This window comes from Canis lupus, chromosome 25 (genome assembly GCF_048164855.1).
Source record: "Canis lupus baileyi chromosome 25, mCanLup2.hap1, whole genome shotgun sequence".
NCBI lineage: Eukaryota > Metazoa > Chordata > Mammalia > Carnivora > Canidae > Canis > Canis lupus.
The window spans coordinates 37,880,455-37,908,275 of record NC_132862.1 but is presented as its reverse complement, the minus strand read 5'-3'; the positions used below and the strand labels follow the sequence as shown (position 1 = coordinate 37,908,275).

Sequence of the window (27,821 nt, the reverse complement as noted above, 5' to 3'; positions counted from 1 at the left end):
AGCAATCAGGGAAAACAAATCAAAGGTATCCAAAGAAAAGGAACAAGCAAAATTGCTTTTATTTATATTTGATCCCATATATAAAACAATCCTAAGAATCCCAATGAAAAACTTCTAGAATTAATTAACATATTCGATAAAGTTGTAAGATACACAATTATCTTACAGAAAATAATTGTGTTTCTATAGACCACCAACAAAACATCTGAAAAAGAAATAAAGAAAACAATTCCATTCACAATAGCATCAAAAACACTAAAATAATTAGGAATAAATCTAACCAAGGAAGTAAAATAACTGCACAGAAAACTACAAGACTTTGATGAAAAAAATTAAGGAGGACACAAACAAATGGAAAGATACCCTGTATTCATGGATCAGGAGAATTAATATTGTTAAAATGTCTACACACATTTTATACATATAAATCATCTATAGATTCAATGCAATCCTTATCAAAATCCCAATGACATTTTTCACAAAAATAAAAAAATTATACTAAAATTTGTATGGCACAACAAAAGACTCTAAATAGCCAAAGCAACCTTGAGAAAAAAAGAACAAAACTGGAAAATAACACTTCCTGATTTCAAATTATACTACAAAGCTAAGTAATGAAAACTGTGGCACTGGCATTAAAATAGACACATAGATCAATGGAGTCAGATAGGAAGCCCAGAAACTCCTGCACCTATGGTCAACAAATATTTGACAAGGAAGCCAAGAATAGTCAATGGAGATAGAACCATCCCTTCAAAATAGTGTTAGGAAAAGTGGATAGCCACAAGTATAAGAATGTGGTTCTTACACTTATCTTACACTACTTATAAAAATGAACTGAAAATGGAGTAAAGACTTTAAGAATATCTGAAACTATAAAACTCCCAGAAAAAAAAACATAGGGATAAAATTCCTTGACATTGTTGTCAGCAATGATTTCCTGGATATGAAAGCAAACACACAAGCAGCAAAAGCAAAGGATAAATAAGTAGGATGACCTCCAATTTAAAAGCTTTCTGCTTTTTTAAAAAGCCTTTTTTTCAGATATTCAAAAACATTTATTAATAAAATGAAAAGGTAACTTACAAAATGGAGGAAAACATTTACAAAACACATATCTAGTACAGCATTAACATCTAAAAAATATAAAGAACTTGGGACGCCTGGGTGGCTCAGCAGTTTTGCGCCTGCCTTCGGCCAAGGGCATGATCCTGAAGTCTCAGGATGGAGTCCGCATCAGGCTCCCTGCATGGAGCCTGCCTCTCTCTTTCTCTCTCTCTCTCTCCGTGTCTCTAATGAATAAATAAAATAAAATAAATAGATAGATAGATAGATAGATAGATAGAACTAATACAATTCAATAGCAAAAACCCCTAACAGTCCAATTTAAAAACAGGCAGAGGAACTGAATCATCTCCAAAGAAGACATACCGATTGCCGGGAGGCACATGAAAAGGTGCTCGACATCACTAATCATCAGGGAAATGCAAATCAAAACCACAGTGGAAAAAAAAAAAAAAAGCACAATGACATACCACCTCACACCTGTTAAAATTAAGGTTATATAAAGAAGACAAGAGATAACGACTGTTGACAAGGATCTGGAGAAAAAGGAACCCTAGAGCACTGCTGGTAAGAATGTAAATTGGTACAGCTACTATGGAAAAGTGTGGAAGTTCCTCAAAAAATTATAAATAAACCTACCAATGATCCAGTAATACCACTTATGTTTTCATATCTAAAGAAACTGAAATTAGAATATTGTAGGGATATCTATAGCATTACTCAGAACAGCCAAGATATGGAAACAACCTAAGTGTCCATCAACAGATGAATGGATAAGGAAGATATGGTATAAATATGCAATGGAATATTATTCAAACATGAGAAGGAAGGAAATCCTGCCATTTGCAACCATTCGGATGGACATTGAGGACATTATGCTAAGTGAGTTAAGTCAGGTAGAAAAAGATAAGTACTATATGATATTACTTATGTATGGAATAAAAAACTGACAAACTGAGGAACAGAGAGTAGAATGGTAGTCACCAAGGGTTGGTGAGTGGGGGAAATGGGGAGATACTGGTCAAAGGTACAAACTTCCAGTTATGAGATTAACAGTCTAATGTACAACATGTTAAGTATAGCTAAAAATATTATATATACTTGAATGGTACTTAAAAAATAGATTTTAAACATTTGCCACACAAAAGAAATGGCAAATATGTGACAGGATGCAGGTGGTAGCTAACACTACAGTGGTAATCATCTTGCTATTTGTAAATGCATCAAATTGTATACCTTAAAATTACACAATGTTCTATGTCAACTATATCTCAATAACACTGAGGGGAAATTTTTGCATCCATACAACAGAATATATTTGGCAATAAAAAGGAATGAAATACTGCTACATGCTACAATATGGATGAATCTTAACAACATTATGCTAAGCGAAAGCGAACAACAAAAGACCACATATTGTGTGATTCCATTTATATGAAGTGTCCAGATTGGGAAAATTCATAAATACAAAAAGTAGATTAGTGATTCCTTGGGCAGGGCATGGTGGTATAGATTTTGGAGTAATGACTAAGCAGTGTAAAGTGTCTTCTTGGGTAATGATATGTTCTAAAATTGATTGTGATGAAAGTTGCATAAATCTGTGAATATGCAAAAAAGCCACTGATCTATATACTTTAATTTTTTTTATTTATTTATGATAGTTACAGAGAGAGAGAGAGAGAGGCAGAGACATAGGCAGAGGGAGAAGCAGGCTCCATGCACCGGGAGCCTGATGTGGGATTCGATCCCGGGTCTCCAGGATCGCACCCTGGGCCAAAGGCAGGCGCCAAACCGCTGTGCCACCCAGGGATCCCTGATCTATATACTTTAAATGACTGAGTTATATGGAATGTAAATTATATCTCAATAAAGCTCTAAAGAAAAAAGATTTACTCTACATCTGAATGTCTACCGACTCATGAACAAATAAATAAAATGTGCTGTATTTATAAATGAAATATTACTTAGCAATAAAAAAGTATAAAATATTGACATATAAACAACCTCAGAAACACCATGCTAAGATAAAAAGTCAGACACAAAAAGTACATATTGTTAATTTTTTAAAATGAAATATCTACAAAAGGCAAATCCATAGATTATATAGTGAGGAAATTAGTGGTTGCCAGGGACCAGGAGTGGGAATGAGGGGTAACTGTAAATAGGCACAAGAAATCTTTTTGGTGGGCAGCCTGGGTGGCTCAGCAGTTTAGCGCCGCCTTCAGCCCAGGGCCTGAGCCTGGAGACCCGGGATTGAGTCCTACATCGGGCTCCCTGAATGAAGCCTGCTTCTCCCTCTGCCTGTGTCTCTGCCTCTCTCTCTCTCTGTGTCTCTCATGAATAAATAAATAAAATCTTTAAAAAAAAAACTTTTTGGAGTGATGAAAAAGTTCTATATCTGTATTGTGGAAATGGTTTTACAACTCTACAAATTTTCTAAAAATCACTGAATTATATACTTAAAACACCTTATGGTATATAAAGTATACCACAATAAAGCTGTCTTATAATAATAATAATAACAATAACAACTTTAAATGGAATAGACTAAATTATCCAACCAAAAGACATAGGAGTAGCTAAATGGATAAAACAAAATTACATGCGGCCTCTAAGAGACTCCAGCTCTAAGGACACCCTCAATCTGAAAGTAAAGAGATGAAAAGAGATACTCCATGCAAATGGAAATGAAAAGAGAGTAGGTTGTAGCTATTCTTAGACAAAATAGTTTCTAAGACAAAGACTATAATAAGAAATAGCAAAAGTCAAAATAAAATGAATAAAGGAGTCAATTCAACAAGAGGATATAACATTTGTAAATATATATGCAACCAACACAGGCTCACCTAAATATATAAAGCAGATATTAACAGACCTGAAGGGAGAAATAGGCAGCAGTACAGTAATAGCTGGAGACTTCAATGCCCCACTTTCAACAATGGATTGCTTACCCAGGCAGAAAATCAATAAGGAAACATTGAACTTAAATGACACATGGACCTAGCACACATGTACAGAACATTCCATCCAAGAGCAGCATAATATACATTCTTCCCAAGTGTACAGGGAACATTCTCTAGGAGAAATCACATGTTAGGCTGGCTACAAAACAAGTCTTAATAAGACTGAAATCATATTAAGCATCTTTTCTGGCCACAATGGCATAAATCTAGAAATCAATTGCAAGAAAAAACCTGAAATTCACAAATATATAAGGTTAAACAACATGTTATACATACGTACTATTCTTTGAGCTACTCTATGTATTTTGATTGGGGAATGTAGTTCTTTTCTTTTAAAGAAATCGTTATTATTTGATTGTGGCATACTTCACATACCATAAAATAATGTTTTAACCAATGGATCAAGAGGAAATTAAAAAAAGAAATCAAACTAAAAATTAAAATGTCTTGAAACAAGTGAAAATGGAAATATAACATAAAAAACTCTTGGGATGTGCAAAAGCAGTTTTAATATAGGGAAGTTCACAGCAATAAATATCTACATGATAAAAGATATTATTTCTTGGAAGTAAAAGCAAGAACAAAAAAAGGATAAACATCCTTTAAAAAGTGATATGAAGGGGCACCTAGGTGGCTCAGTCAGTTGAATGTCCAACTCTTGGTTTTGGCTCAGGTCATGATCTAAGGATTGTGAGATTGTCTCACATCAGGCTCTGCACTAAGTAGGAAGTTTGGGATTTTCTCTCTCCCGCTCCTTCTTTCTCTTCCACTGCTTACACTCAAATAAATAAATAAATAAATAAATAAATAAATAAATAAATAAATAAAATCGGTTTTTTTTTTAATGATATGAAAATCAAATCAGGCTACTAAGTTCATTAAGATGTTGGTCAGACAACCCTTCCAAATAAGCAAACCAATGTGTGGCAATCAGGCCCAGAAATGGAGATGAGTCTATGGAATGCAAGCCAGAGAAGTTTGTTAGAGTGAGGGATCCAGGATAATCTGTTATTCAGAATGTCACCGTGCATTATTGCAAAGCCTGTTAGTTGAGAAAATTCTGAGCTGCACATTCTTTTGGGTTGTACAATCTCTTCCATACTATGGGTTTCAGTTTTTGCCATTTTCACTATAATGGCTTTAGTCAGACTGTCCCACAGTATCTCATAGATGAATTATTACTCTAAAGTGAAAGAAACATTTCAACTCCAAATCTTGTGTCAAAACTTAGCAAAGAAATAGTTGTTTGCATTCAAAGTGTCTGGACTCAGCCTGATGATGAAACCTGAAAAAGAGAAATAGGAAATACGTAACAGGGAAATTCCTGATGAAGAAACCAGGGCCAGGAAGGTAATGGAAATAAAAACGAATCAGTTGATTAGTTGCAAATATTTGGAAAGTATCTACTATGTGCTAAGCTCTTTGTAGTTTGTGGGAATACAACAGGGAATACAACAGGAATACAATACAACATTGTCTTTCACCAGTTCCACAGTGTACCTATTATGTACCAGGGACTTTTCTAGGCATTGGGGAAAAGGCCATGGGCAAAATAGGTCCAAATTGTCCATCCTCCTAATGCTGACACTGTATTATGGTAAAACAGATTTTCAACAAATGCTTATATATTTAATGAATACTGCCCAGAAAGAATTACCAGGTAATAATGAAGAAAAATGGGAACACATGGGATCCCTGGGTGGTGCAGTGGTTTGGCGCTTGCCTTTGGCCCAGGGCGGGATCCTGGAGACCCAGGATTGAATTCCACATCGGGCTCCCGGTGCATGGAGCCTGCTTCTCCCTCTGCCTAAGTCTCTGCCTCTCTCTCTCTCTCTCTCTGTGTGTGTGTGACTATCATTAAAAAAAAAAAAAAAAAAAATGGGAGCACATAACTCAGAATGGGGCTGAAATAGGGATGTAGAGGAAGGAAAGAAGGCACCCTGAAGGAAGGGATGATGTAGAAGTTTGAATAGGACTTGTCTGTCCCACCACATCCCACAAGTGCTGGGAGATTTAAAGACAATATGAGATTGCATAGTTAGTAATAACCCACTAATTAGATGAAACAGGATCTCATTCAAATGTGACAGAGACTCAGTATTTTTCAAGATATTTCTCTCATTCTTTGTCCTAAAATAATACAAGAAGTGAATACGTAAAAATGACAAACTAATGCTCACAGACTCAAAGTATTTTTAAAAGATTGAGCATCAAGAAAGGACCCTAAACTCTACCAGAGAGAAAAAATAATGCAGATTTACTCAAAAGAAATACATAAATTTGATCTTTGACTTCTTACCATTATAACTGGGTATTAGGAATAATGTAATTACACCTTCATAGGTCACTGGGCCTACGTTTTCTCACTTCAGGGAAGGTATTTGGTACAGGGACAAAAAGAAAAAAATCCTGATGATATCTCTTTTTCCCCTTTTTTTTCAGAAGATGGTGATACTTAGAGTGATTCATCTAAAAGGCAAATAAAGAGATAGAAGGGGAGATTTCCAAAGACTTAGATGTGAACACAAGTTGTCACATTCCAGTAACCCTAAGGACTTGTACTCTGCATCTTGACAGAGATACCCAAAGTGGATAGACCTCAGAGAAGAAAAACTGTTTAGTTCACTGAGAGAAACTGAACTGTTGTCACAGAAAATCTGATGCCATCCACTACCCAGATCCCAGACAGATTCAAACAATGGGACAAGCTGTGGTGACCCCATTGCACTACCGATTAAGAGTCCCTCTTTCTTTTACTGCACAACACATAAGCTTCCTGGATCCTTCTGCAATAGCAGTGAGGGAAAAGGAGCCCCAAGATGACTGAGACTGAGTTTCCTACCAGGCTGGCATACCAGAATCTCAGAATCAGATTTATTTGTACTTAAAACTGTGAAATTACTCACACATTTAAGTTTGTAGACAAAGAGTTATGACCACAACAACAAAGAAAAAGGCACAATGTACAAGAAACAGTAGGTCTAACCAGGAAAGCCAGGAAGGGAAGTCCTTGAATGGCCACTGTGAATAGCAATGGGTCCACTATGGGGCAGTAGGAGGAGGGCTCTGGAAACACCAGATTAAAGCTGAATGCCATGTAAGAGGCACACTAATTGGAAGGGTTGAAAAATAAGAGCATAACAGAAACAGGATATCTAATAAAAGGCAATTAACAATACTAGGGGGGAAAGCTGTATGAGAAAGTAGAGTCCAATTAGGAAGCAAATTAAAATGTAGCTCGAGTTAAAATAACTTCTAGAATCTAAGCAAGTAGAATCCATTTGACCTGGGTGAAAGGCTCAATCTCCTCTAAATAAATCAGAATTAAGACATAGGACCCATACATTATCTTAGCATTCATCATGATTTACAAAATGTAAATGTAAATTATTCTTAATACTCTGTTTTGATGAAGATAGCCATTATAAACAAGGGAGTAAAACAAATTTGGCTTTTTTTACAGTCTTCAGTTATGACAGTTCAAAAACCACGGGCTTTTCACGTTAATGAAGAAGATGAACTATATCCACAGTTTCCAAAGCAGGAAATACCTCAGGGATTTCTCAAACAATAAAGTATTTTGGGCACCTGGGTGGCTTAGAGGTTGAGCCACTGCCTTTGGCCTGATTCCTGGGTCCTGGGATCCAGTCCTGCATCAGGCTCCCCACACAGTCTACTTCTCCCTCTGCCGGTGTCTCTGCCTCTCTGTGTGTGTGTCTCATGAATAAACAAAATCTTTAAAAAAAAAAAAAATTTTTTTTAAAAGAGCCTACTGTCAGAGCGTGCACGGTCCCAGCTGCCCCAACCAACATACTTCAGCACGATCCACATTGTGGCGGTGCCTGGAATACCGATGCATGCCAGAATAGGAGACTCATGTGGCTGTATCTCAAATGTTGGGAACTGATTGTTGCACAGAAGTGTAAGAGAGCGGAGAAAGCCATGCTAGAGAAGCTTCTCTAGAGAGCAAGAGTGAAGTCCGTCTGCAGCGATGCTGTGGCATGGACCTTTGCCTCTTTCCTTCTGCGACGTGCACAGGCGGCCACCTTTCAGCACAGCATTCTGCTCCGGCCACCCTCTGAGCAGGACAGGGGGTTTCTTCCTTGACCCTCTCTCTTTAGGTACCAAGGATGCAATTTCCAGGGAGGATTTTTTTTTTTAAGCTGTACTATTTTATTAGGCAGAACAATATAACCTCATAGCTGCAAGGAAAGATTGTTTTTAAGAAAGTCAACTACAGTATTGATCCTCGCTGTAAGTAGTTTTCTATTTTTATCACTCCCTAAATAAATTCCGGTTTTTTCCTCAAATTACTTTTCTCTCTCCTAGAATTATATTTAGAAGTTGACAGGTAATGGATAAAACTGCCTAAAGATAATAACAGAAAATAACAATATTATTGAGGTTTTGTGCTGGTGTGAGGGTCTCTCTTACCACAGGGGAAGGATGTGTTTTTTGTATCCAGTTGATACCTTGGTATGTGTTTGGGATTTGACTTGTGTCTGTACCTAGTAAGCACATATTATTTATTAGCAATGATATAAAATTTAAAAAAAAGTTTGCCATTTTAAAAGCAAAAGAAAAAAAACATAAAATATTTGTATCCATAAAATATTTATTTTTAAAAAACTTCCATAAAATATTTATCCATAAAATATTTATTTTAAAAAATTTCTTCCAGCTGATCAATGACCATCGTTAACACTCTGACTGTGGTCTTGAAATGCTATTTTCCACTAAGAGAAAGCCGAGTTTCTCATAAGAACGGATGATTGCATGTCTGGGGGAAGGAATGTAGAGATGAACCTGGAACCATTCCAAATAGCAAGGAAGTTACCAAACAGTTCTCCACTCATGTTAAAAATATTCAGAAGTCAACCTAATGAGTCTTTCTCTGGTCAAAAATTATTATTTGACCTTTAATATGAAGAATTCCAATGGATTGACACCCATCAAATATCTTTAAATCCATGAGTTTAAAATGTTAACATATGAACTAATTGAACTATCTTATAAGAGTTCCAGAGAACAAATTCATGAATGTTGATAGTAAGTAAATTGAAAGAATCAAGTATACATCCTGTGTTTCTTAGATGAAATGTTACAGGTACAATAGTTAAAAGGGAAAAATCTCTTACTAAAAGCATTCCAAGTGATAAAGGACAAAGAAATTATACACTTACAATATCAGCATTTTGGAACCCAGTGAATTAATGGATCTAGTCATCAACAGCCACCAGTGGCCACTAGTGACTACTAACATTACAAAAAGAGAAAAAATGTGATAGAGTAATGTCGCTGCTGGGTAATGAAATTCTTACTTTTGAAAAGAAAATAAGTCACAAAATTATTCATTTTGAATAGAATTATGGCTTTTGAAAGGGTTGATAGTATAATAAAAGCTAAAGATAGAATGACATATTAAGACAAATTACCATAATTTAAGAATACCAAAGATAGAAGGAGTATTTTTTAAAATCCCAGAGAAAAAGAACAAATCTCCTACAAAGGAAGAAAAGTCTGATTTACCTCATGTTTCTCAATAGTAACATTGGATGCAAGAAGACAGTGGAATAATATTTTTAATTTATTTTTTAAGAAGTATTTGGGGATGGGACGCCTAGATGGCTCAACAGTTAAGGATCTGCCTTCAGCTCAGGGTGTGATCTCAGGGTCCCAGGATCGAGCCCAGCGTCATGTTCCTTGCTCAATGGGGAGCCTGCTTCTCTCCCTCCCTCAGCCTGCCCCTCCTCCTGCTGTGCTCTTTCTGTCAAATAAATAAATAAAATCTTTTTTAAAAAAAGTATTTGGGATGCCTGGGTGGCTCAGTGGTTGAGTGTCTGCCTTTGGCTTAAGGCGTGATCCTGGAGTCCCTGGATCGAGTCCCACATTGGGCTCCCTGCATGGAGCCTGTTTCTTCTCTGCCTATGTCTCTGCCTCTCTACGTGTGTGTGTCTCTCATGAATAAATAAAATCTTTTAAAAAAAGTATTTGGATTCTAAAATTTATATCTAGCCAAATAGTCTTTTATATACAAGAACACTATAAGAATATTCTTACCCAAATACATCTATCACTGAAAATACTCACAAAGATACCCTTAAAATATAAGTAAATGCAGCCAAAGGCTGCCAGAGATATGAGAAGGGAGAATCAAACATTTTAATAAAATTTATTGTTTTATAAAATGACCTGATTTTAGTGAAGTTTGTTGTTGTCTCAGAAAAACCTAAGACCAAAGAAATTTTTAAAGGAATATATATCTGTAACAATCTAAAAGTTTAATTACAGACAATAGCAACATGGAGCCCAGGGGGGAAAAAAAGCTAGAATGTGCTGACATTGCTTGTCTTTTTAAGGAGAAATATAAAGACATTGATAAGTATGTTAGTCATTACTTACGTTTGTCAAATATTCTAGTTTTACTATCTTCTGATCATATGAGATGATTTTACTTCTCAGTCTCTGAAGGTAAGTGGAGCCTTGTAGCTCATTTTGGCCAATGATATGTGACATATGTCACTTTCAGGCCAAATATTTAATACTGATGAGAGACCCTCCAGAGCTTTCTTTCCCCAAGAATTATTGCCATTATTCCATAGAGTGGATCTTCTATCTGTTCTGGCTGCCAAGTGAAGAGAATGATAATGTAGAATCTAGCCAGTTGAAATTGATACATGGCATGAGAAAGAAACATTTTAGTTTTGTTTTGGTATAATTGTTTTCCACAGTATAATATTCTCTATCCTGACTAACACAATGTCTAAAAAATTAATAAGAGCAATAATCACAAGCATGAATCTGAGGTTAAGAGTATCCACCACAGGCCAAAAATAGAATGTAACTTTTTAAAATAAGAAAATATTTTGGGGCACCTGGGTGGCTCCGTGGTTGAGCATCTGCCTTTGATTCCAGTCATGATGCCAGAGTTCTGGGATTGAGTCCCACATCAGGCTCCCCACAGGGAGCCTGCTTCTCCCTCTGCCTATATCTCTGCCTCTTTTTTCTGTGCCTCTCATGAGTAGATAAATAAAATCTTTTAAAAAATATATTTTGACTAACCTAATGAAGAGCAGGAAGCACTTTTTAAAAAGAAATAAAATTGAAAAAAGTACACTGGAAATATGAAATAACAATGATAATTCAGTATCAAATGATCACAATAAATAGAAATGGGTTAAACTTACTATTTTTTTAAAAACAGAAAAAAGAAAGAAACGAAAAGAAAACTTCAAGTTGGATCTAAGGCTGATGTCTACAAAAGACATGTAAAACATCAAAAAATATTGAAAGAATGAAATGAAAGAAAAAAGACAATAGAAAGAAAGATATATTCAGGCAATGTGAACTAAAGAAAGTTTGAGTATCAGTTTTAAGTTCTAATAAAATAGAACTCAATACAAAATAATATTATAAGTGATAAAGAAGTGTTACAAGTGTTAAAGTGTTATAAGCATTAAAGGAGCCATAGAAGAAGATTTAATACTAATAGTAGAAAGAGAGAGACTCAAAATATATGACAGAACAACTGACAGACGTAGAAGGAGAAATAGATAAATCAAAACTTGTAGTTGGAGACATTAGCACGTTTTTCTGAACTGGTAGACTAAGCACACTAAAACTAAGCAGAGACATCAAATATCTAACCAATCCAAGTAATAAGCTTAAATATTAACCCATTCTTATTCACACACAGCAAAGAATTCTTTTTTAACTTCTATAATTTTTTTGTAGATGTTATTTTTTAAAGCAGTTTTAGTTTCACAGTGAAAATACAGAGTTCTACATATTCCTTCCGGAAACATACATGCAACCTTCCCCATCATAAACATCCTACACTAGTGTGGTACATTTATTAAAATCAATGAGCCAACATTGCCATATAATAATCAATGTCCATAGTTTATATTAGGATTAGCTCTTTGTGTCATATACATTTAAAGGATTTTGACAAATGCATAATGATGTGTATCAATCATTAAAAAATGTATAGTTTCACTGCTCTAAAAATCTTGTGCTCCATTTATTTATCTCTCCCTCCCCTCTGAAACCATGGCAACCACTGATCTTTTTACTCTCTTCAAAGTTTTGCTTTTTTTCAGAATTTCATATAGTTGGAATCATATAGTATATTGTCTTTTAGGATTGGCTTCTTCCACTTAGTAATATGACTTCAAGTTTTCTCCATCTCCTCTCATAACTTGATAGCTCATATCTTTTTAGCTCTAAATAATATTCCATTCACTGGCTGTACCATAGTTTATTTATCCATCTGCATATTGAAAGGGCATCTTGACTACTTCCAGGCTTTGGTGAGTATGAACAAAACTGCTATCAACATTTGTGTGTAGGTTTTTGTATTCACAGAAGTTTTCAACTTATTTCAGTAAATAACTTGGAATGTAGTTACTGGATTATGTTTAACTTTATAAGAGAATTCCAAACTATCTTTGAAAGTACCCAGTAACAGGGTCACCTGGGTGGTTCAGTGGTTGAGCATCTGCCTTTGGCTCAGGGCATGATCCCAGAGTCCTGGGATCAAGTCCCACATCAGGCTCCCTACAGGGAGCCTGCTTCTCCCTCTGCCTATGTGTCTGCCTCTCTTTCTGTATTTCTTAGGAATAAATAAATTAAATCTTTTATAAAAGAAAGAAAGTGGGATCCCTGGGTGGCGCAGCGGTTTAGCGCCTGCCTTTGGCCCAAGGCGCGATCCTGGAGACCCGGGATCTAATCCCACGTCGGGCTCCCGGTGCATGGAGCCTGCTTCTCCCTCTGCCTATGTCTCTGCCTGTCTCTCTCTCTCTCTCTCTCTGTGACTATCATAAAAAAAAAAAAAAAAGAAATGAAAGTATCCAGTAATAAACCTTTGTATATATAGTCAGATGATTATTAGTAAGGGTGCCAAAACCATTCAATGGGGGGGGGGGGGTTCAATTTTCAACAAATGATGTTGGGAAACTGGATATCCACATGCAAAAGAATGAGGTTGGACCCCTACCTTACACTGTACACAAAAATTACTCAAAAGTAATGAAAGACCAAAACATAAGAACTAAAACCATAAAACTCTTAGAATAAAATGAGGAAAGCTTTATGACATTGTATTTGGCAATGGTTTTTTTGGATATGACACTGAAAACACAAGCAACAAAAATACATAAATTTAAGACTATTGTACATTAAAAGACATAATCAACACAGTGAAAAGACAACCCATGTAATGGGAGAAAATATTTCAAGTCATATATCTGATAAGGGGATTAATAGTATAAAATACTTCCTTCAATTCAATAACAGAAAACAACCCAATTAAGGGATCCCTGGGTGGCGCAGCGGTTTGGCGCCTGCCTTTGGCTCAGGGCGTGATCCTGGAGACCCGGGATCGAATCCCACATCGGGCTCCTGGTGCATGGAGCCTGCTTCTCCCTCTGCCTGTGTCTCTGCCTCTCTCTCTCTCTCTCTGTGACTATCATAAATAAATAAAAATTTAAAAAAAAAAAGGGTCATGTCCCCATTTAAAAAAAAAAAAGAAAGAAAGAAAACAACCCAATTAAAAAATAGTGGATGTGGATAGACATTCCTCCCAAAAGGATATACAAAGGATAAAGAAGCACTTGGAAAGCTATTCAACATCACTAATCATTAGGAAAATGCAAGTCAAAACCACAGCGAGGGGTACCTGGGTGGCTTAGTCTGTTAAGTACCTGCATTCAGCTCAGGTCATGATCCTAGAGTACCAGGATCAAGCCTAGCATCAGGCTCCTTACTCAGCAGAGAGCCTGCTTCTCCCTCTGTCCCTTGTGCTCACTCACTCTCTCAAATAATAAATAAAATATTTTGAAAAACAGAAGCAAAAACCACAATGTAAAGTATCACTTTACACCCATTAGGACAGCTACTACCAAAATAGAAAAGAAAAGAATATGTGTTGACAAGGATGTGGAACCTTTGTGAACTACTGGTGGGAATGTGGAAAATACATGGCAGCTTCTCAAAATATTAAAAATTGAATGACTGAATTATGCACTTATTTGACTTGTGAGCATATACTCAAAAGAATTAAAAGTAGGTCTCTAAGAGATACTGGTACACCCATGTTCGTAACATCATTATTCACAATAATCAAAAGGCAAAAACAACCCAAATGTTCATCAGTGTATGAATGAATAAACAAATTGTATATGCATACACTAGAATATTATTTAGACTTTAAAAAGAAGAAAATTCTATTAGGGCATCTAGGTGATTCAGTTGGTTAAGCATCTGACTCCTGGTTTCAGCTCAGGTCATGATTTCAGAATCCTGAGATCAAGCCCTGGTTTGGGCTCCATGCTCAGCAGAGAGTCTGCTTGAGATTTTCCTCCCTCTCCTTCTACCCCTCACCCACTCATGCTTGCTCTCTCTCTCTCTCTCAAATAAATAAATATGGGCTCCTGAGTGGCTCAGCTGGTTAAGGGTCTAACTCTTGATTTCAGCTCAGGTCATGATCTTAGTGTCATAAGATTGAGCCCATGTCCAGCTCCGCACTCAGGGTGGAGTCTGCTCAAGATTCTCTCTCTCTCCCTCTGCTCCTCTTCCTGCTCTCTCTCTCTCTCTCTCTCTCTCTCTCCTTCTTTCAAAGTAAAAAAACCTTTTAATTAAATTAAATTAATAAATAAAACTAAAGAAAGAAGAAAATTCTGACACATACTACAACATGGATGAAACTTGAGGCCATTATTCTAAGTGAAAATAAGCCAGTCACAAAAAGACAAATACTGTCTGATTCAATTTATGTGAGATACCTAAAGTAGTGAAATTTATATAGACAAAAAGTAGAATAGTGGCTCCCAGAGGTTGGAGGATGGGAGGAAGGGGAAGTTATTGTTTGATGAGTATAAACTTTTAATTTTGGAAGATAAAAAGCTCTGGAGATTTATAGTGATAGTGCAAAAAAAAATGTAAATGTATCTAACACCACTGAACAGTACACTTAAAAATGGTTAAGATGAGGGGTGCCTGGATGGTACAGTTAGTTAAGTGTCTGAGTCTTGGTTTCCACTGAGGTCATTGATGTCAGGGTCCTAGGATCAAGCCCTGTGTTGAGCTCCATGCTCAGTGTAGAGTCTGATTGAGATTCTTTCTCCCTCTCCCTCTGCCTCTCCCACTTGTACACTCTGTCTAAAATAAATAAATAAACCTTTTCTTTAAGTGGTTAAGGTGAGTACATTTTATGATATGTGTATTTTGCCACAATTAAAATTTGTGGGGTTTTTTAAAGACTTATTTATTTATTATTTTAGAGAGAAAAAAGAGTAGGCAAGTAGGTGGGGGGCATAGGGAGAGGGAGGGAGAGAATCTCAAGTGGACTTCCCTCTGAGCACAGAGTCTGACTGGGGATTGATCTCATGACCCTGAGATCATGACCTGAGCTGAAATCAAGAGTCAGATGCTCAACCAACTGAGCCACCCAGGTGCCCTGCAATTTAAGAAAAAAAAAATCTAAATTACAATACATCTCAAAATTTATCCAAGGAAGTTAAAATGCACTTAAAGGAAAATTTATAAAATACTTAAGGTGATCATTAAGAGAAATTTATAATATAATGATTGAGAAAACAATTTGACACCAAACAACACTAACTGGACATCTTTGACTCTAATTAGCTTTACCCTGGATAATTTAAATATATTCATCAAAAATTCATTCATTCATTCATCAAGAAACTCAACTGAGTAAAACATTCTTTTTAACAAGTTGAAAAAATGAAGGAAGGAGGGTAAGAGGGAAGAAGGGAAAGAGAAAAGAAAGAAAAGAGGGAAAGAAGGAAGTTGGGAAGGAAGGAAATAAGGAGGGAGGCAGGGAAAAGGAAAGAAAAATACTAAAGATAAGGAGAGAAGTCCATACAATAGAAAATAAAAGTGGAGAAATTAGCGAAACTAAAAGGTTATTTATCCAAAAGGTTAATAAGATAGCAGAATTTCAGTAAGACTTATCAAGAAAGTAAAAAATTAAATTAAAATGGAATAAACAGGAAAAAAATAACTATTGATAGAGATTTCAAAATAATTGAATCTCTTTGGAGTAACAATTTGCTAAAGCCTTTTTTAAATAGATGAAATGGAAAAAATTCTAGGCAAATATAGGATGTTAAACTTGAGGCAAATATAAACAGAAAACTTGAATGGATAGATATGGACGTGCCCTACCAAATACTATGAATATGACAAAGCTGTAGGAAAACAACAACAGTATTTTATTGGCACAGAAAAATAGGGCAGCCTGGGTGGCTCAGTGGTTTAGTGCCGCCTTCAGCCCAGGGTGTGATCCTGGAGACCCGGGATCAAGTCCCACTCAGGCTCCCTGTATGGAGCCTGCTTCTCCCTCTGCCTGTGTCTCTGCCTCTGTGTGTGTGTGTGTGTGTGTATCTCATGAATAGATAAATAAAATTTTTAAACAAAAGAAAAATAGATGAATGGAACAGAATGGAAAAGGCTTTGAGTTACGTATATGAGAATCAATATATGATAAATGAGCCACCACATATCAATGGAAAGAACACAAGTTTTATTATAGACTATTGAGATACTTAGTTATCTAACCAAGTAATAAAGTCAAGTTCTCAAGATTAGATATAAATCATTACCTCTCCACAGGCCTGGAATCAGAAACCATGAAGACAAATTGCAGATAGGGAAATTGAAAAGACAATCATAGAGAGTTTCTAAAATATAAGAGGGAATTTTAAAAGATATGTATATTTAAGAGATAGGAGATGTTGCACATGCCCTAAAGAAATAAGTATGGGAAACATATGAAGCCAAATATCAAAGGCAATGGTTCCCAGACTTGCCTTCAAATTGGTAATAAGTGAGGAGCTTTAAAACAAAACCAATACTTGGGTACCACTCCCACAGATTCTGATTTAATTGGTCTGGGATGAGTATTGGACTTCAGAATTTAAAAAATATCATCAGGGGCAAGCTAAATTTGAGACCCACAACTCCAAGGTAAAAAGTGTGGAAGGACAATTTATGCTAATGGAGTACCAGGAAAGACAACAATGAGTGGGTGCTTAGAGGAAGGCAGCACTCATGACTCATTGGAAAAAACTCATCTGGTAGAACCCCACTTTCATGAAAGTGAAGTGAATACAGTTGTTATTTGAAAAAATTCTATTGGACAAATGATGTATTTTTTCTATATATAAATCTTACATAGAGGAAGAAAGAATGAAGGGGAAAACACTTAATAGATATCAAACAAAAATATCCTAAGAAAATATGATCATTATGAGAGAACTGGAAGACTTTTTTTTTTGAAGACTTTCTTTAGAAACATGGAAATTCTAGAGATTAAAAAGATGAAATATCTGAAATAAAATTTTCATTGGATAGAATTAATACCATATTAGACAATGAAGAATAGATGAGTTAATTTGAAGACACAGCAATAGAGCTTATCCAAAATGTTTTCACAGAGAGAAAGAAGACTAAAATAAATGAACATATCAGAGACTTGTGGAGTAATATCAAAAAGTCTGATACACATATTTGGAGTCCCACAAAAGGGGCCAGGAAAGCTATTTGACTAAAAATATAACTGAAATTTTTCCAAATTAGATTAAAACTATAAACATACAGATGCGAAAAGCTTAATGAACCCAAGCAGTATGAACATGAACACACACACACACACACACACACACACAGATATACACACACAATCAAGGTATATCATAATCAAATTGCTTTTAAGAAAAAAAAAAAGCACTATGGTCAACTAATATTCGACAAAACAGAAAAGACTATCCACTGGAGAAAGGACAGCCTCTTCAATAAATGGAGCTGGGAAAATTGGACAGCCATATGCAGAAGAATGAAACTAGACCATTCTCTTACACCATACACAAATATAAACTGAAAATGGGTGAAAGATCTAAATGTAAGACAAGAATCCATCAAAATCCTAGAGGAGAACACAGGCAACACCCTTTTTGAACTTGGCCACAGCAACTTCTTGCAAGATACATCTATGAAGGCAAGGGAAACAAAAGCAAAAATGAACTCTTGGGACTTAAGATAAGAAGCCTCTGCACAGCAAAAGAAACAGTCAACAAAACTAAAAGACAACCTACAGAATGGGATAAGATATTTGCAAATGACCTATCAGATAAAGGGCTAGTATCTAAGATCTATAAAGAACTTATTAAATTCAGCAGGAAAGAAACAAACAATCCAATCATGAAATGGGCAAAAGACATGAACAGAAATTTCACCAAAGAAGACATAGACATGGCCAACAAACACATGAGAAAATGCTCTGCATCACTTGCCATCAGGGAAATACAAATCAAAACCACAATGAGATACCACCTCACACCAGTGAGAATGGGGAAAATTAACAAGACAGGAAACAACAAATGTTGGAGAGGATGTGGAGAAAGCGGAACCCTCTTGCACTGTTGGTGGGAATGTGAACGGTTACAGCCACTCTGGAAAAGAGAGTGGAGGTTCCTCAAGGAGTTAAAAATAGAACTGCCCTATGACCCAGCAATTGCACTGCTGGGGATTTACCCCAAAGATACAGATGCAATGAAACGGCAGGACACCTGCACCCCGATGTTTATAGCAGCAAATTCCACAAGAGCCAAACTGTGGAAGAAGCCTCAGTGCCCATCGAAAGATGAATGGATAAAGAAGCTGTGGCCTAGGTTGTCTTTTAGTTTTTGATGGATTCTTGTCTCACATTTAGATCTTTCACCCATTTTCAGTTTATATTTGTGTATGCTGTAAAAGAATGGTCTAGTTTCATTCTTCTGCACGTGGCTGTCCAATTTTCCCAGCACCATTTATTGAAGAGCCTGTCCTTTCTCCAGTGGATAGTCTTTCCTGCTTTGTCGAATATTAGTTGACCATAGAGTTGAGGACCCATTTCTGGATTCTCTATTCTGTTCCATTGATCTATGTGTCTGTTTTTGTGCAGTACCACACTGTCTTGATGATCACAGCTTTGTAGTACAACCTAATATCTGGCAACATCTCCAAAGAAACAAGAGCTTTAAATGATACACTGGACCAGATGGATTTCACAGATATTTACACTACTTAACAAAAACACAACTGAATACACATTCTTCTCAAGTGCACATGGAACTTTCTCCAGAATAGACCACATACTGGGTCACAAATCAGGTCTTAACTGATACCAAAAGATTGGGATCATCCCCTGCATATTTTCAGACCATAATGCTTTGAAACTAGAACTAAATCACAAGAAGATATTTGGAAGAAATTCAAACATGTGGAGGTTAAAGACCATCCTGCTAAAAGATAAAAGGGTCAACCAGGAAATTAGAGAAGAATTAAAAAGATTCATGGAAACTAATGAGAATGAAGATACAACCGTTCAAAATCTTTGGGATACAGCAAAAGCAGTCCTGAGGGGGAAATACATCACAATACAAGCATCCCTCAAAAAAGTGGAAAGAACTCAAATACAAAAACTAACCTTGCACCTAAAAGAGCCGGAGAAAGAAAAGCCAATAAAACCTACACCCAGCAGAAGAAGAGAGTTAGTAAAGATTCAAGCAGAACTCAATAAAATAGAGACCAGAAGAACTGTGGAACAGATCAACAAAACCAGGAGTTGGTTCTTTGAAAGAATTAATAAGATAGATAAACCATTAGCCAGCCTTATTAAAAACAAAAAGGACTCTAATTAATAAAATCATGAATGAAAAAGGAGAGATCACCACCAATACCAAGGAAATACAATTTTTAAAACTTATTATGAGCAGCCATACGCCAATAAATTAGGCAATCTAGAAGAAATGGACGCATTTCTGGAAAGCCACAAACTACCAAAACTGGAACAGGAAGAAATAGAAAACCTTAACAGGCCAATAACCAGGGAGGAAATTGAAGCAGTCATCAAAAACCTCCCAAGACACAAAAGTCCAGAGCCAGATGGCTTCCCAGGGGAATTCTATCAAACGTCTAAAGAACAATACCTAATTCTACTAAAGCTGTTCCAAACTCATTCTATGAGGCCAGCATCACCTTAATTCCAAAACCAGACAAAGACCCACCGAAAAGGAGAATTATAGACCAATATCCCTGATGAACATGGATGCAAAAATTCTCAACAAGATACTAGCCAATAGGATCCAACAGTACATTAAGATTATTCACCATGACCAAGTGGGATTTATCCCCGGAATGCAAGGCTGGTTCACACTCGTAAAGCAATCAATGTGATAGATCACATCAACAAGAGAAAAACCAAGAACCCTATGATCCTCTCAATAGATGCAGAGAAAGCATTTGACAAAATACAGCATCCATTCCTGATCAAAACTCTTCAGAATGTAGGGATAGAAGGAACATTCCCCAGCATCTTAAAAGGCATCTATGAAAAGCCCACAGCAAATATCATTCTCAATTGGGAAACACTGGGAGTCTTTCCCTTAAGATCAGGAACACGACAGGGATGTCCACTCTCACCACTGCTATTCAACATAGTACTGGAAGTCCTAGCCTCAGCAATCAGGCAACAAAAAGAAATAAAAGGCATTCAAATTGGCAAAGAAGTCAAACTCTCCCTCTTTGCAGATGACATGACACTGTATATAGAACACCCAAAAGATTCCACCCCAAAGTTGCTAGAATTCATACAGCAATTTGGCAGTGTGGCAGGATGCAAAATCAATGCCCAGAAGTCAGTGGCATTTCTATACACTAACAATGAGCCTGAAGAAAGAGAAATTAAGGAGTCAATCCCATTTACAATTGCACCCAAAAGCATAAGATACCTAGGAATAAACCTAACTAAAGAGGTAAAGGATCTATACCCTAAAAACTACAGAACACTTCTGAAAGAAATTGAGGAAGACACAAAGAGATGGAAAAATATTCCATGTCATGGATTGGAAGATTTGATATTGTGAAAATGTCAATGCTACCCAGGGCAATTTACACATTTAATGCAATTCCTATCAAAATATCATGGACTTTCTTCAGAGAGTTGGAACAAATCATCTTAAGATTTGTGTGGAATCAGAAAAGACCTCAAATAGCCAGGGGAATATTAAAAAAGAAAACCATATCTGGGGGCATCACAATGCCAGATTTCAGGTTGTAATATAAATAGTTACCCTGCTTCTAAAGAATATAATCTGTGGTAGGAGGTGGGATTTGGGATAGGATGTTACCTTCGGAATTAATATACTTGGTTTTGTTTCTGGCTCATTCTGATCTTAAGGAAGTAATTTAATCTCCCCAGTAGTATATTCTTCATCTATTAAAAATAGAAATCATAATAAGGTCTCCAAATAGAACACAAGATTGTGTGACAAATAAGACAATGTACACTTAAAAATTTTTTAAGCAAAAATAAATAGTATTGTTATATTATTACCCTACCAGAATTGAACATAGATATTTAAATTTGTATTAACTGGAGAAAAATTTAATCGAAGTGTCTATATGTGTTTAGAGGCAGCAAAATGTAATGGCTAAGAGCACTACCCTCTTTGGAGTTAGATAGACATGGAGTTGAACATAGTTCATCTTATTAGGTTTTGACATTGGGAAAGTTATTCAATTTTTAACCAGTACAATGAGTTCTGAAAAATAAGTTTCATGAAGTGATATAATACATGCACTTAGTAGAGCTTAATAACTGTTATCATTATTATAATTGCTAACATTAGTATTAATTGTCACTACTAATAAAATTTCCCTAAACTGAGCCACTTACATTGGCCAAGAAAACAAGCCAAAATACCAACAAGTTTCCAAGAGGGAGGGATTCCTAACCCACCCATCTCAGATAGTATTATTTTATCCTTTTTCTTTTCTTTTTTTTTTTTTAAAGAATTCTACCAGACATTTTTTTTTATTTATTTATGATAGTCACACAGAGAGAGAGAGAGAGAGAGAGAGAGAGAGGCAGAGACCTAGGCAGAGGGCTCATGCACCGGGAGCCCGACGTGGGATTCGATGCCGGGTCTCCAGGATCATGCCCTGGGCCAAAGGCAGGCGCTAAACCGCTGCGCGACCCAGGGATCCCCTCTTTTCTTTTTTTAAATCAAGAGACAGAACTCTTTTTATATTACACATCAGTTTTTGCACTTTTAATCACTTTTTAATTTTATAATTTTGGATGTGTTTCATCTCATTTATGATTATTTAACAGTGAAATTGCATTTGGGTTATCAAATTTTAAATTTCCCTATTCTAAGTAGTATTTCTCTAAGAAGTAGGAAATTACTTGTAAAAGTCAAACATAAAGGAATGCTTATTAGATTTTAATGGTAGTGATTAATTTCTTTTAAAAACTTGTTAGTCTAATTTTTCCATTTGGACCTTTATATTACCTTTTTGATCAGTCTAGATCGTTTTCCCATAAATAATTTTACTGAGGTAAAGTGCAATTAATTTAGAATTAAATTTTAATTGAACCTGTAAGCTTAAGGAGAATTTTCTGTATAATATCCTGAGATTCTCTAATATAAAGCCAATATTCCAGGGGAGGAGGACTACTCCTCAGACAAGTTTAATTATATAACACATAGGTAAGTTTCCTATGCTTAGGAAACTTTCCTATGCTTTCCTATGAAACAATGTGAATATAGTTGACACTACTGATATGTACATTTAAAAACTGTTCAGTGGTGCCTGGTGGCTCAGTTGGTTAAAAGTGCCCAAGTCTTGATTTCAGCTCAGCTCTTGATCTCAGGGTTGCGAATTCAAGCCCCTCTTTGGGGTCCACGCCCAACAAACAGACAAAAAACAGTTCAGATTGTAAATACTGTATTTTCTTCCACAACAACAAAAAAATTAATGAAAAATAAAGAAAAGTAGCTGCTCTGCTTCTGTGATCACCACCAAATAAACGAGCACCCATTGCAACACGGTTCTGCTCATTCTTTGACCAAAAATTCTGTTCAGTAGAAATTAAGTAGCAGCTGGAACCAAAGGATTTCCAAGTACTTGGGCAACATGCCCAGGTATTTCCTGTGTTTCATGAAAGAGAAGATGAATGCAAGATGGCATAAATAAGATTAAAGTATATATTATACACAAAATTCCAAGGATCTGCATTTGTTTTCTAGAGATGGGTTTCTCATTTCATGTGTTTACTGTTTCCCTGGATTATATAATTTGCTTTTAAATATTCTTTAGCATTAAGACTTCAATATTTACTAGGGTTTACCTGCATAATTTCTCTGGATTTTTTGCTCAAGTTTTTTTTCCCAGTTCTTCAAGTCCTTTATACATTAGAAGCATCAAGTTCTAACTAACTCAAGTGATTAATTTTAGCATATATATATATATGCCTAAATAAGAAGTCATTTAGATTTGTTGAGGTTTGAGTATTTTTAAAGCTATTATATTATATTTGGTCTTCTTGGGCTTTATTTTTCAATCCACATTGCTAAGATTCATATATGTTGTTGTACGTAGGTCTATTTTATTTATTTTTTATTTTGTTATATCCTTATATATTAGTGATGAGAAACAATGTATAGACTTTTTTATCCTTTTTAACATTATGAATTGAATAAAATATATAGACCATATCTATTTCATTTTAATATTAGCCACTTTTAAAAATCTATCTCAATTATGTATTCTGTTCATTATTAAAGATCACTTTTCATAAAACTCAACACGTATTAACGTATTATTTTAATTTAAAAAGTTGAATTTGATAAACTGGGTTGTGGGGATAGTCTGTCAATTAAATTATATACTGCAAACATTTTTCATATGATGACCATGAAATCTCCAGCTCTGAGATTGACAAAAATATTGAAAGCTGTGATGAACAGAAGCACTTGTCAAAAAAAAAAAAAAGAAGCACTTGTCAAAAAGGTACACTCACATTAATAATATTTTATTTTCCCAATTGTTCTGAGAATAATGGCTGATCAAGGTACTTTGTAAGCATTAAAAAACAAAGGTAATTAATAGTTAAATAACTTACTAAAACCTTGCTTTAGTGTACCTCCTCGAAATTGAGAAAACAAATGACTACTGACTAGGAAATAACAAACCCTTTACAAACTATTCTATTTATTATTCTTTACCTTCAATAACATTGAAGAATAATCTAACTAAATTCGCTGTTAATACACCATTACAAATAATTTTTGATGACAGAATACTCTATGATTTTTGGCAAATAACTGAAAAAGTTCAAAAACTGGAGATAGTCTAATAAATCGCCTTCTATTCCTATCTATATAAGTAAGATTTATCAATATGCATCACTAAAAAGTAGGAATAGAATTGATGTTGAATTCTCTCTCAATGTAGTAATATTTGAATACATTGGATTAAGAGATGAGTTTCTGGGATGCCTGGGTGGCTCAGTGGTTGAGCATCTGCCTTGGGCTCAGGGCTGACCTCGGGGTCCTGGGATCGAGTCCCACATTGGGCTCCCTGCATGGAGCCTGCTTCTCCCTCTGCCTATGTCTCTGCCTCTCTCTCCGTGTCTCTCATGAATAAATAAAATCTTTTGAGGGATCCCCGGGTGGCTCAGCGGTTTAGTGCCTGCCTTCGGCTCAGGGCGTGATCCTGGAGTCCCAGGATCGAGTCCCACATCGGGCTCCCTGCATGGAGCCTGCCTCTCTCTCTCTCTCTCTCTCTCTCTCTCTCTCTCTCTCTGTCTCTCATGAATAAGTAAATAAAATCTTTAAAAATAAATAAATAAATAAATAAATAAATAAATAAATAAAAATAAAATCTTTTGAAAGAAAAAAAGAGAGATGAGTTTCTAACAGTTTTACTTTGTTGGTAATGATTTATCAAAATTTATAATAAAGATATATTTTGAATATTCTATCCTCATAATAATTTTGATGATAAGTCAATCCAGAAGAAATTTTATAACATGTAAAGTCCAATGTTCCTTAGGAAATAAAAGTATCAAATATATACTTATATTACATATTTTAGAAAATTGGGGAAGTATGATATAAATATTAGTTGAAGGGGAAAAGAATAAAACATACAACGGTTAAGGAATACATGTTCATTTTTTTATGAATGATGGTAGTAGGGGTAACACTTCTGTAATAGTAATTAATCACTAGTAGATAGGTTTTAAAAAGAGATATAAGAGTTCTTTAAATGTCAATATTTATAATATTTTAGAACTTAAAGCCTTTCTTTTTTAAAAAAGATTTTATTTATTTATTAGAGAGAGAGAGCAAGAGTGAGAGAGCACAAGCAGGGGGAGCAGCAGAGGGAGAGGGAGAATTTAATCAATACCCATCTCATTCATTTCAGAGCATTCCAAAAGCAAAAGCTAAAGCTCCACCTGCTGCTTGCAAGAAGGCATTCTTTAAAACTCTAGTTGCAAGTATGTCTCCAGAGGACAGGAGGAAGACTATCCTGATAGAATTTCATTCTGGCTCTTCAGAAGGGCCAGCTCCATAATCATTTGACAAAAGAACCCCAATGTGACAAGAGAACAAGACGTCAGGGAGAGTAAAGAAAATTATCCCTCTCCTCATACACAATATTCTTGCCAAATAGCAAAAAAGAGAAAATTGCCACATCTCACAGAAATAAAACTTCTGTCTTCTTTTAACCCCTCATAGGTTTCTCCATAGAGCAGAGGATCAGATTATTTAGTTCTTAAAGTAGCAAGAGTCTGAAATCTATTTGGATTTTTTTTCTTGGCAGGAGTAAGGCCATAAAGACTACTACCAACATGCACTTTGCCTCTCTTTGGCTTTTTTCAGTAGACGTAGTGTGAGGCAGACAATGATTCTGAAATGTCCTAATTCTTCACAAATGAATTTACCAGGACTATATTTTAGAGTGAGGGCAGTTTCATCCTGAGCCATGTCCCAAGATCCAAACTGACAAGTAATAAAGCTAATACTTGGAATGGAGAAAGCTATTATTGAGAACCTTAGATATCAAAAAGAAGATTTTATCCATTTAATAAGGGTGAGGATAATGTGAAGCAAGAACTGTTATGAGGGGCACCTGGGTGGCTCAGTGGTTGAGTGCCTGCCTTTGGCTCAGGTCATGATCCAGGGGTCCTGGGATCAAGTCCCACATCAGGCTCCCCACGGGGAGCCTGTTTTTCCCTCAGCTTATGTATGTCTCTGCCTCTCTCTGTGTCTCTTATGAATAAATAAATAAAATGTTAAAAAAAAAAAAAAAAGAACTGTTATGAAGTGTGCCTGGGTGGCTCAGTTGGCTAAGCATCTGCCTTCCGCTCAGGTCATGATCCCAGGGTCCTGGGACCAACTCTACCCATGTTGGGCTCCCTGCTCAGGGCGGGGAGCCTGCTTCTCCTTCTCCCTCTGCCCCTCTCCACCAGTCATGCCCTCTCTCTCTCTGTCTCAAATAAATAAATAAAATCTTAAAGCAAAAAGAAATTAGGAACTATTATGAATAACTTCTAGTGTTGGCTTGAGTAAATTACATAGTGTATGTTGGTAGCATTATTGAGATTAAGAAGTGAGGAGGAAAAATTGTTTTGAGGGTGAATGCAGAGCCTGATATGAACATGTAAGTGTGGAGATATCTTAAAGCAGAGGCTTTATTAAAAAAAAAAAAAAAAAAGAATAAACCAATATTGAGATCAACCCTGACCTCTCTCTGAGAACAGGGAAAGTCTGGTTAGACATCGCAACACCTTACCTGCTATGCTTGTCCCTTCACTGAAGCAGGTTAAATGTGAATGTTATGTTTGTAGTTCAAACAGCCTCTTGCCAGTTTTGCCATATGTAAAATGGTAAGTCACTGTGAAGGAAGAAGAAGGATTAGTATTCATCATTTTCTTTTTTTTACCATACAGCCTCATCCTTTATATATCTGTGCCAAGCTGACTTGCTTCCAACCACTACCATCCTCTCTCTAGGCAAGCTCTATAAAGACCATACTGAAATACTACCTGTTTGTATTCATCTATCTTGTTTGTTTATATGCCCACACACTTATTTTTGGTTCTTCCCCCACTGAAATTAAAGTTCCATATTCCAGGGCAGAGATTTTTATGTTTTCCACATCAATCAACTTCAAACACCTAAACAGTGATAGTCACAAAGTAACCAATAGCTATTTGTTAACTCTATTTGAAACATCACTAGCTCACGTGCGGCCCTGCATGATCTGTGGAAAGACCGGGTGGAGCGATAGGCCGGGGTCTCCGCGATGCCCGGACAGGCCACCAGGACCCAAGCCAAGCGCAGGGGGCTCGAGACCACAGGACGACCAGCAACACAACAAAACTGCTCCGACAGACGTTTTTTAAAGGAAAAAAATATGTGTATCTTGAAAGCTATTTAAAAATACACCTACTTAGAAACAAAAAAAATTTTTTTTTAATTTTCTCTTTAATTTTAATAATCCTGAATCCAGTTTACAGATTATTTTGGGTTCTTTTTTACAATAAATTTATTTTTTATTGTTGTTCAATTTACCAACATACAGTATAACACCCAGTGCTCATCCCGTCAAGTGCCCCCCTTAGTGCCTGTCACCGATTCACCCCCACCACCCCCCCCCCCGCCCTCCTCCCCTTCCACCACCCCTAGTTCATTTCCCAGAGTTAGGAGTCTTCATGTTCTGTCTCCCTTTCTGATATTTCCCACACATTTCTTCTCCCTTCCCTTATATTCCCTTTCACTATTATTTATATTCCCCAAATGAATGAGAACATATAATGTTTGTCCTTCTCCGATTGACTTACTTCACTCAGCATAATACCCTCCAGTTCCATCCACGTTGAAGCAAATGGTGGGTATTTGTCGTTTCTAATGGCTGAGGAATATTCCATGGTAT

At 36.0% G+C, this 27,821-nt stretch overlaps 1 protein-coding gene across 6 annotated transcripts in view; it reads right to left on the bottom strand.

Moving 5' to 3' along the window:
• Positions 1-26,784, bottom strand: part of CLEC4D (C-type lectin domain family 4 member D) — a 40,507-nt gene extending 13,723 nt beyond the window's left edge. For 2 of the 6 annotated variants that reach the window (XM_072799140.1, XM_072799144.1), the window contains exons 1-2: positions 26,679-26,784; positions 10,431-10,653 (exon numbers count right to left, since the gene is read on the bottom strand). The gene's annotated coding sequence lies outside the window, so the exon portion shown is untranslated. Of the gene's footprint in view, positions 1-10,430; positions 10,654-21,220; positions 21,307-26,678 lie in introns of all 6 variants that reach the window. The other 4 variants (XM_072799141.1, XM_072799145.1, XM_072799146.1 and 1 more) reach the window with 3 other exon arrangements.
• Between the last annotated feature and the right edge of the window lie 1,037 nt (positions 26,785-27,821).